This window comes from Tarenaya hassleriana, unplaced genomic scaffold (genome assembly GCF_000463585.1).
Source record: "Tarenaya hassleriana unplaced genomic scaffold, ASM46358v1 Cleome3, whole genome shotgun sequence".
Taxonomy (NCBI): Eukaryota; Viridiplantae; Streptophyta; class Magnoliopsida; order Brassicales; family Cleomaceae; genus Tarenaya; species Tarenaya hassleriana.
Window position 1 is genome coordinate 4,402,642 of NW_010966177.1, and position 9,021 is coordinate 4,411,662.

General features: G+C 36.6%; 1 pseudogene; it reads right to left on the minus strand.

The window, feature by feature from the left end:
* Positions 1-2,409: 2,409 nt before the first annotated feature.
* On the minus strand, positions 2,410-4,898 carry LOC104819315 (annotated as a pseudogene).
* Positions 4,899-9,021: the final 4,123 nt, after the last annotated feature.

Below are 9,021 nucleotides of genomic sequence, written 5' to 3' on the forward strand. Positions count from 1 at the left end.
CAATGGACCGTTGCGCTCACGTGCGGACCACGTGATTGAGGACTAATTGGTAAGGGATCACGAGTTTGGGCCTCGGACTCTTTTTCATTAAACAGGCCGACGATATATCATTGATTATTTAAAGGGTTTACGTTAGATGTAAAACTACACACGTTTCGAATTTCGTCACCAGTTTCTAGGAATTGCTCTGTCATGGCTGATGAACATGAGGCCACAAATGGCCGCGTGGTGATGACGTGACAAAGAGAATGAAAAATTACAATCACACGATTTTTCAATAACTCAAAAATCCAAACTGATTCTATTTCTCTGATACGAGTCAAGTACACTTCAACCTTTCCAAGTAGCACTCAACTCACCCAGTCTTACTCCCCCTGAGTAAGACTTCCCGTATCACAAAAAATTCTATCAGCAACACACACTATGTGTGCAACGCACACCCCGTGTCACCCTAGACAGCGTCTAGGCCTACCGAGCGGTTCGTCTGTTATTTAAGACTCCCCCTCAGATAAAACTCACGTTCACTCAGAAATCTCTCACCAGTGTTTCCCGTACATGTGCTCTCACCGAGATTACAGACTCTGCTCTGCACAGAAAACCTAATCTCACCAACTCTTGACAATCACGTCTTCAGTCCATATATCCTTCCGTCCATTGATTCTCTCCATATCTTCATAATATGCATTTTTACTTTTCTTCATTGATGCAACTGTCTTCTTTCCTTTTGTAGCTTCTTTCCATTTGTGTTTTCCAGATTCAGCTCCAAACTTCCATTTGTTGATTTGAAGCTTCTAGATGTTGAATATGATGTTTCCTTGCTTTAACAGAGAACACTTGATTTAGACGAAAGCTAGTAAAAGAGAAGGTTCTTGTTCTTGTGTATAGTACCTGAAGGAATCAACAGAGGGATTTTAGGCGTCCCGTCGGTGAAAAAAAATCAGAGATCGAACGTCTGGTAGAGCAGTTGAGGTGTCGGAATCCGAAACCGGAGCCGACCGGAGACCTGGGCAAGTTCCGAGGTTGCTGGAGGCTTCTTTATAGCACGATCGCTGTCTTGGGATCCAAACGAACCAAACTCGGTCTCCGAGGTTTTGTCTCTGTCGGAGATATTCTTCAACAAATCGATGTCACTCAGGTACGAATGATGATCTTTTTTCCCGCAAACCTCCTAATGTCGATTGGAGCGGAGGGAAAATCTATCCATCTGATGAAGTTTAACGTCCGTGGACTGAATCTGATTGACGGTGCCCTAAGGATCGATGCCTCCTTCATGGCAGTGTCTGAAACGGTACCAAAAAACGCCACGTTCTGCTTTTAGACGAGATTTTCATTGGACGAGTCAAAATTTTATATCAGAATTTGAATCTAATAAATAAACTGCCAAATATTTACATATAATACTTATATATATATATAATATATATTTGTTCTTAAAAAGTTGCTCAGCCATCATGGCTGGCCAGGTACCGTAACGTTTTGTCTGGGTAAATTCGGTAAACGTTACCTTGTAATATTGTTGGGCAATTAGTTACTGTTGAAGTTTTTTTCAGAGATCTTTTTGTAAATTATTCTCCATTTTTTCTGCCAAACTTAATATTTATGGTTTTTTAAAATGTTACAAAAAAATTTAATCCTATTCCTGCATTGTAACATATTTTACACAAAACAAGAACAAAAACCCTCTACCTATTTTTTTTCTTCTTTTTTGTAATTCAAACTGTTCTAAGACATCAGTTTGAAATATTATTATTATGGTGAGTTAATTCTATTCTAAAAGGATATATTCCATTTAATAATAGGTACCGAATAAAAAATAATTCTTTTAAAGAGACACGGTTTACAACGGATTCGGATTTATCTTTTCGATTTTGAAAATTATATTGCTATATTGAGATTTTTTATCATAAATTTTTGTATCGTTATTGGACTTACACGTTTTTTGTATCTATATAGATATCGAAATTATCTTTCTAATGATAGATCGAACACTGATTGTATACTCTAAAAGTTATAATATTCAAAAATTTTGTATAGAATTGAAAATTAATCATTTATAAATATAAAATATATAAAATAACACATCCAATAGCTACTAATGGTATAGGATCCGACTCTTTTAAGATACAAAGGTTACTAATGGTGTAGGATCCGAATCTTTTAAAATACAAAGGATTTGAATGGAAGAAGTTTTTAGAGTTTTTAAAATTAATTTGACAAGGGAATGGTTGCTTGAATGATGACAAGGGTAATTATCTTTGTACCGGAGAGAAACAGAGAAACCATCAAAGCCTAAGGAGGTTTTTTTTTTTTAACTTTTTTCAAAACTATAATTACCTAAGCGAATCGTAATATCCTTTGTGATGTTGATGACCTGCAAAAACAAATGGCAGCATTGGAAGAAAAAGGATACAGATGAGCAAACAAAGGGCAAAATACAATAAAGAAAGAGGAGGAAACATCAATTCACAGTCACAAGTTCACAACAGTCTTCTTCTCCGGCTACAAACCAACCTAGTGAAAAACAACAATAACAACAATACACAGAAGTCGAACGCTCGTCGCCTCGACCCGACCCGACTCAATGGAAAAAAAGAAGCAAAAACTCACCATAGAAGAAGCTCTTGGGTCGTCGATCTAGAACTAGAAGCACTTCCTGTGAACGATTGATGGGCCGGACTCATCGTACTCGCCCTTGGATATCCACATCTGATTCCATCCATCCACGTTTAACAGATAAATTGCAGTTAAGTAATCGTTATGGACGGTTGATTAACCTAAACACAAAGGGGAAATAGACTTTTTTCTGTTACCTGTTGGAAGGTGCTGAGGGATGCGAGGATTGAGCCTCCTATCCAGACACTGTACTTTCTCTCGGGCGGTGCCACCACCTTTATCTTCATGCTGCTGGGTGCAAGCGCCGATATCTCTTTGCTCATACGATCAGCAATGCCCGGGAACATCGCGGATCCACCACTTAGGACGATGTTACCATAGAGATCCTATTTGATATCGACGTCACATTTCATGATGGAGTTGTAGGTGGTTTCATGGATTCCGGGTGCTTCCATTCCGATGAGGGATGGCTGGAATAGGACCTCCGGGCAACGGAATCTTTCAGCCCGGATTGTGATGACTTGTCCATCGGGAAGCTCGTAGTTCTTCTCCACTGAGGAGCTGCTCTTTGCGGTCTCGAGCTCTTGTTCGTAGTCAAGGGCAACATAAGCAAGTTTCTCCTTAATGTTGCGGACAATTTCACGTTCAGCTGTGGTGGTGAACATGTAACCTCTCTCGGTGAGAATCTTCATGAGAGAATCGGTGAGATCACGTCCAGCAAGATCAAGACGGAGGATAGCATGCGGAAGGGCATAACCTCGTAAATTGGAACTGTGTGAGATACTCCATCACCAGAATCGAGTACAATACCTATTTGAAAGATATTGGTTTCAATTTAGTTTAGCAAGATCAGGGGAAAAAACATAACAAGAACTTCGAAAATCCATCAAAATCAAAACTAACCAGTTGTACGACCACTGGCATAGAGAGATAGAACAGCCTGAATGGCAACATACATGGCCGGGACATTGAAAGTTTCGAACATGATCTGAGTCATCTTCTCCCTGTTGGCTTTGGGGTTTAGAGGGGCCTCGGTCAGGAGTACTGGATGTTCTTCGGGAGCAACACGAAGCTCATTGTAGAAGGTGTGATGCCAGATCTTTTCCATGTCGTCCCAGTTGCTGACAATACCATGTTCAATGCGATATTTCAAAGTGAGAATACCTCTTTTAGACTGAGCTTCATCACCAACGTAAGCGTCTTTCTGACCCATCCCAACCATGACACCGGTGTGTCTGGGACGGCCTACGATACTCGGGAACACTGCCCTCGGAGCATCGTCACCGGCGAAACCAGCCTGAACACGAAACATTATCAAACACCGAACTTATACAGATACAAACACCAAACAAGCGGGATGAAAAAATCAGGACTATCACTACTAGTCTACACACCTTCACCATTCCAGTTCCATTGTCGCAGACAAGGGGTTGAATATCCTCAGCATCGGCCATCTTTCACTACCTCAGCACAAATGACAAAACCAGAGATATCACAACCGAGAAAATTAGTTCAGCCCTCATAATTACGAATGCTCTGTTCTAGAATCTAACAAGGCTCTCTCAAGCAGCATCAAACTTCAATAGGGCTATGCTGTACAAGCCCACAAATTGTTTCAAACATCGATTTATATATTTTGTCAACTGGTCACATCAAGCAATGAGTTCAGCACAATCAGATAAGTTCAAAACACTGAGCTCAACTCCATAGATAGTGTTGGGTATTTAACTGTGAGATTTGGTCTCAAATACCTACATATAGCTGCAAAACAAGCTTGGAATTCCCTTCTAATTGCCGATCCATGACAGATCGAATACTAGAACTAGATTAACCAAAATAAACTCAAACGATGGGAACATTTCAAACTAAAAGCCTTCGACAAGCTGAAAGACAGCACAACAACCGACACCAGATTCTAACAGATCACAACCAGTACCGTTAACAAACGCGAAGAAGCCTCCTAACGCCCCAGATCTGACACGGAAACCTCAAAATCTCCAGGTTTCAGATCGAAATCAGAATCCGCGACCAAAATCCCACCAGTAAACCAAACTTCGAACTAGAATACGAAACAATTCTTGCAAAATCGAGGCACGCTACACGGATCTGACAAATCAAAATCCAAAACAGCAAACAAATAAACGAATTCGAATTTAGAGCAGAACTAGGTTCAGAACTCACCTCGGATAAGATGATACAGAAAGGCAATCTGACGACCGTTCAGCGAAGCAGAAGCGACTAAGGCAAGTGATGCAAGTATATGAGCATTGCATTTATATAGGTGGGATTTTCTTCATTTCATCAATTTATGTTTCTTTTTAGATTTATTTTTTTAAAATGATATGAAATTCGAAAAGGAAATTGAAAATTATGAGAGGAGAGCCCAAGTCGAACGATAAGATGACGTGGCTTGACATCTTTATTAGCTCACCGACGCCTCTCCTGCTCCTGATCGTTCCCTAGATTTAATCCCAGCTGTTGAATATTTGGGCTTCAGAGATATCAGCTCGGCTCAAATCGGCTTGGCGGCTCCGGTTTTGGTCTGGACAACATTCAAATTTGTCGTCTCGATTATTTCAAAAAAGAATTTATCAATGCAGACAACAAAAGATCTGTAATTATTAAAAAGATTCAAATTTTATATTTTCCCGTTTGTCTTCAATAGTGTAAAATGCAAATGAACAAAAAAAAAATTTAATGTAAATCGCGAGGATATCATTGGACAAACATAAGATTGTGTATAAAAATAGTTATATTTGCAAAAAAATACGAGTAGATTAAGTTCAATCAATTTTAACAAATATACTATATACTTAGTACTTACTATATAAACCCTCTCACCATTCCATTATATTCTTCCTAGGAATATTACAATTTACAACCGTAATACATATTAAAATCAAATAACACGTTTTGTCCTTTTGTTACGTGGTTATTTTAATGCTATGGGTTAACTGTTGCAATTTACATGTGATTAGGGCTTCAATTTTGGCCCAATCCAAAAATTAGCGGGTTTTGGATTTAAATTTTCCGATCTGAAAAAATCGAGCTATCAAGCCGAGTTCAAATCGGGTTTCGATTCGATTTGGACCGGCGCGAAAGCCTGATATTTTTTTTAAAAAATAAATATTTACAAAGAAATTATGCGGGTCAGACCAATCCGATCTGACCCGATCCAAATTTGAAATATATAGAATCAGATTTCGAGTTTAATTGCATAGACCCGAAAAAAATCGGACTGATCCGAACTCAAATCCAAAACCTTGGTGCTGTGTACGAGTTCAGGTCGGATAGAGCGAGACGAACTTGATTGACACTCCTACATTACATGTAACCTAATGTGTTGGCTAATTATATTTGTTTTTTTTTATAATCTCATATATATTGATTAGACGTGACAAAACTGATTTATAATTTTATATTACTCACCTAGGAAGAGTTTCATTGGAGAAGATTTCATAACATGAAAATTAGCTGTACTATCAGTTTTCCTAAAAAGAATGCAGTAAATCATGTCTATTATTATACACGTATGATTCCAATAGCAATTTTTTTTTCTCATGTTAAATAATAAAAATAAAGTGATCATAAGATGTTGGTTGTCTTTTATAGATGTGTCAATCAAATTCTAAATAGATTAGAGATTGAGAATTTCAAATTGAAACCCTTTTGAAATAAATGTGATGCATGATTGTTGTAGGCATGTGATAAGTAAGTATATATGTACACTTCTGTCAATCAAGGTTGGAAAATAGTTTAGCAACTTTATTACTCGATATAAATTATAAAGATCTGTGGGAAATTGTTTTTAGTTTCCTTGAAAAATAATTAAAGTACTAATAAATATTTTCATGTATAATGACATGTATAATACAATATTACACTAGTTATTCCCATTTATTCAATGAAAATTGATCGAGTGATTCTTAGTTGAGAAGAAGTTAGGGGTATCTTTGTTCCAAATCTTATGTTTGAGTGGCTATTGGAGAAGAGGTGAATAATTTAATTGTGATACAAAGGTTACTTTGGTACTTAAAAAAACGTAATTTAACTTCCAAATTAACAAAAATAGTCATATATGTGTGCGCATACATATATATATACATATATATATATATATATATATATATATATATTGAAACTAGGGCTGTTTAAATACCATATATAACCTTCTGGCGTCTCCATGTACAGATCAAGAAACAAACCAATATCTTCCGCAAATTCAAGATATATCGCGACATGAAATGTTAGAACATTTCATCCGACAATCCACCTTAAAGACAGTATTTATAATATTCAAAACATATGTATATATATATATGTATGTAATAACCCATCAAAATAATACTACCACATGTACCAAAAGGCTAAAGTACATTCAAAGGAAAGCCAACGTTTGTCATCATTTTTAGTTGAATTGGAACAAAAGATAGATCATTCCAGTAGGGGTGGGCACGGGTCGGGTACCCTGAATTTTTTGGTTTCAGGTACCCGGATTTCGTCTTCGTCTTCGCGGGTTTTGAGAAAACGCTATCTCGTTTTCGTTTTTGTCAAATCCGGGTATCCGTGGTTCGAGTACCCGTCGCTGAATTCGATTACCCGAGGGTACCCGAACCCGTCCAATTCGTTAGAAAACATTGACTTTTGTTGACTTTATAGGTATTTTAGTAATTTAAAATAAAAATATTTTAAATAATTATTGTACATATATCAAAATATCAGGGATATAATTGTTATTTTATTCGTATCCGGGTAACCCAGAATACCCGTCGCCATTCAAACAAAACCCGGACTCGAACCCGTAATCCAGATTTTTTGGCTTCATCAAACCCGTTTTCGTCTTCGTTATATAAAAGATACTCGTGTTTCGAATACCCGTGAAACTGGGTATCCGAAAATCCGCAGATTTCAAGTACCCGAAAACCCGAAGGTTTCAAGTACCTGCGCCCACCCCTAAATTATACAGTATTGTCCTGTCATCTAAATTACGGTCCAAAATATAAGAAACAGCGACCGCATATAATATATGCCTAGTTTCCCGACGGAGTGGATGAAATGCCAACACGAGCCAATTTTTCCAATAAATGGGCCGACTATCTTAGTTTATATATACGGGATTATATCTATTTGGGCCTGACAGTAGTTATAATTTCCAAAAAAGAAATGGACCGTCTTCGAAAGTCAAAACGTAGCCCCCACGACGACTGAGTTTTTTTTGGTTCGCGAGCTGCAAATTCAAACCGGTAATTCAATGTTATTGCCTTTTCATGAAATTATTTTTAATTAGTTTTAAAACATATACATGCAAGCATATATATATATATATATAACCATCCATATATTGTTATATTGTATTAATTAATTTTAAACATATAAATATAAAAATATTTACATATGGTTATAAATAATTATATTTTTTAAATAAAATTACATTTAATTTTAAAAAGTTTTGTGAATTACTCAAGCATTTATATTATAATTAAATAATCTACTTTAGCAGCTACACATACACCAGGGTTTTTCATTTATTTATTTTACTGAATCATTAAAAAAAATATTAAATTCGACCCTTCCAAAGTTTGACCAGTCCAAGCAAATCTACAAGAGATGTTGTGGACTCATTAATTTTGTGGGTCCACATATGTGCGAGGGGAGAAATAATAGAATCCTCTTTATAAAACCAAATAATAAGAAGAGCGAAGATTTATAATAAAACTATCATATTCGAAGAGCCATTTGAAGATAACATTTCGTATCGATGTATGTTGTCGCCTGTGTTTGCATGCATGTAATTTATGCGTATGAAATTCATCGTGACCCCATCGCACGTGCACGTCTACATGCATGGGACACACGCCACGTACACATCTAGCATTTGTCACCTCGCTAGACATGGGCTGTGTATCGACATACACACGTGTGTATATACTTTTTGATATATAGTATGATTCTCATAAAAGAATACACACAGACATATATAACACCGTGGAGGTTATGATATTGATCTGTATAAATAAACAAACGGATAGATCTAAAGAGTCAATATCTATATAATATATAGTTCAATCCCAATCAGGGTCTTAGTTACGACAAGACACTAAAATGGCCTCAAACTTTACGCCTAACCATTTTTTCTCACACTAACAAACATACGCTACCATATTGTCAAAGTCAATTCAAAGGGCCAAAGGCCATGCGGACAAAACATTATCATAACTTTTAATTATTCGTGGCTGTGCAATACTTTTTATATTTCGTCAGTTTACTTATTCGTTATATATAAATCATGAACCAAGTAAAATAATACGGATACTGTTTTTTACATGGGCCCCCTAATGTGATTGGATTCATATTTTTAATCACCTTCTTACATATTCGATTGTTTTATATTTAACTGTATATGATTTG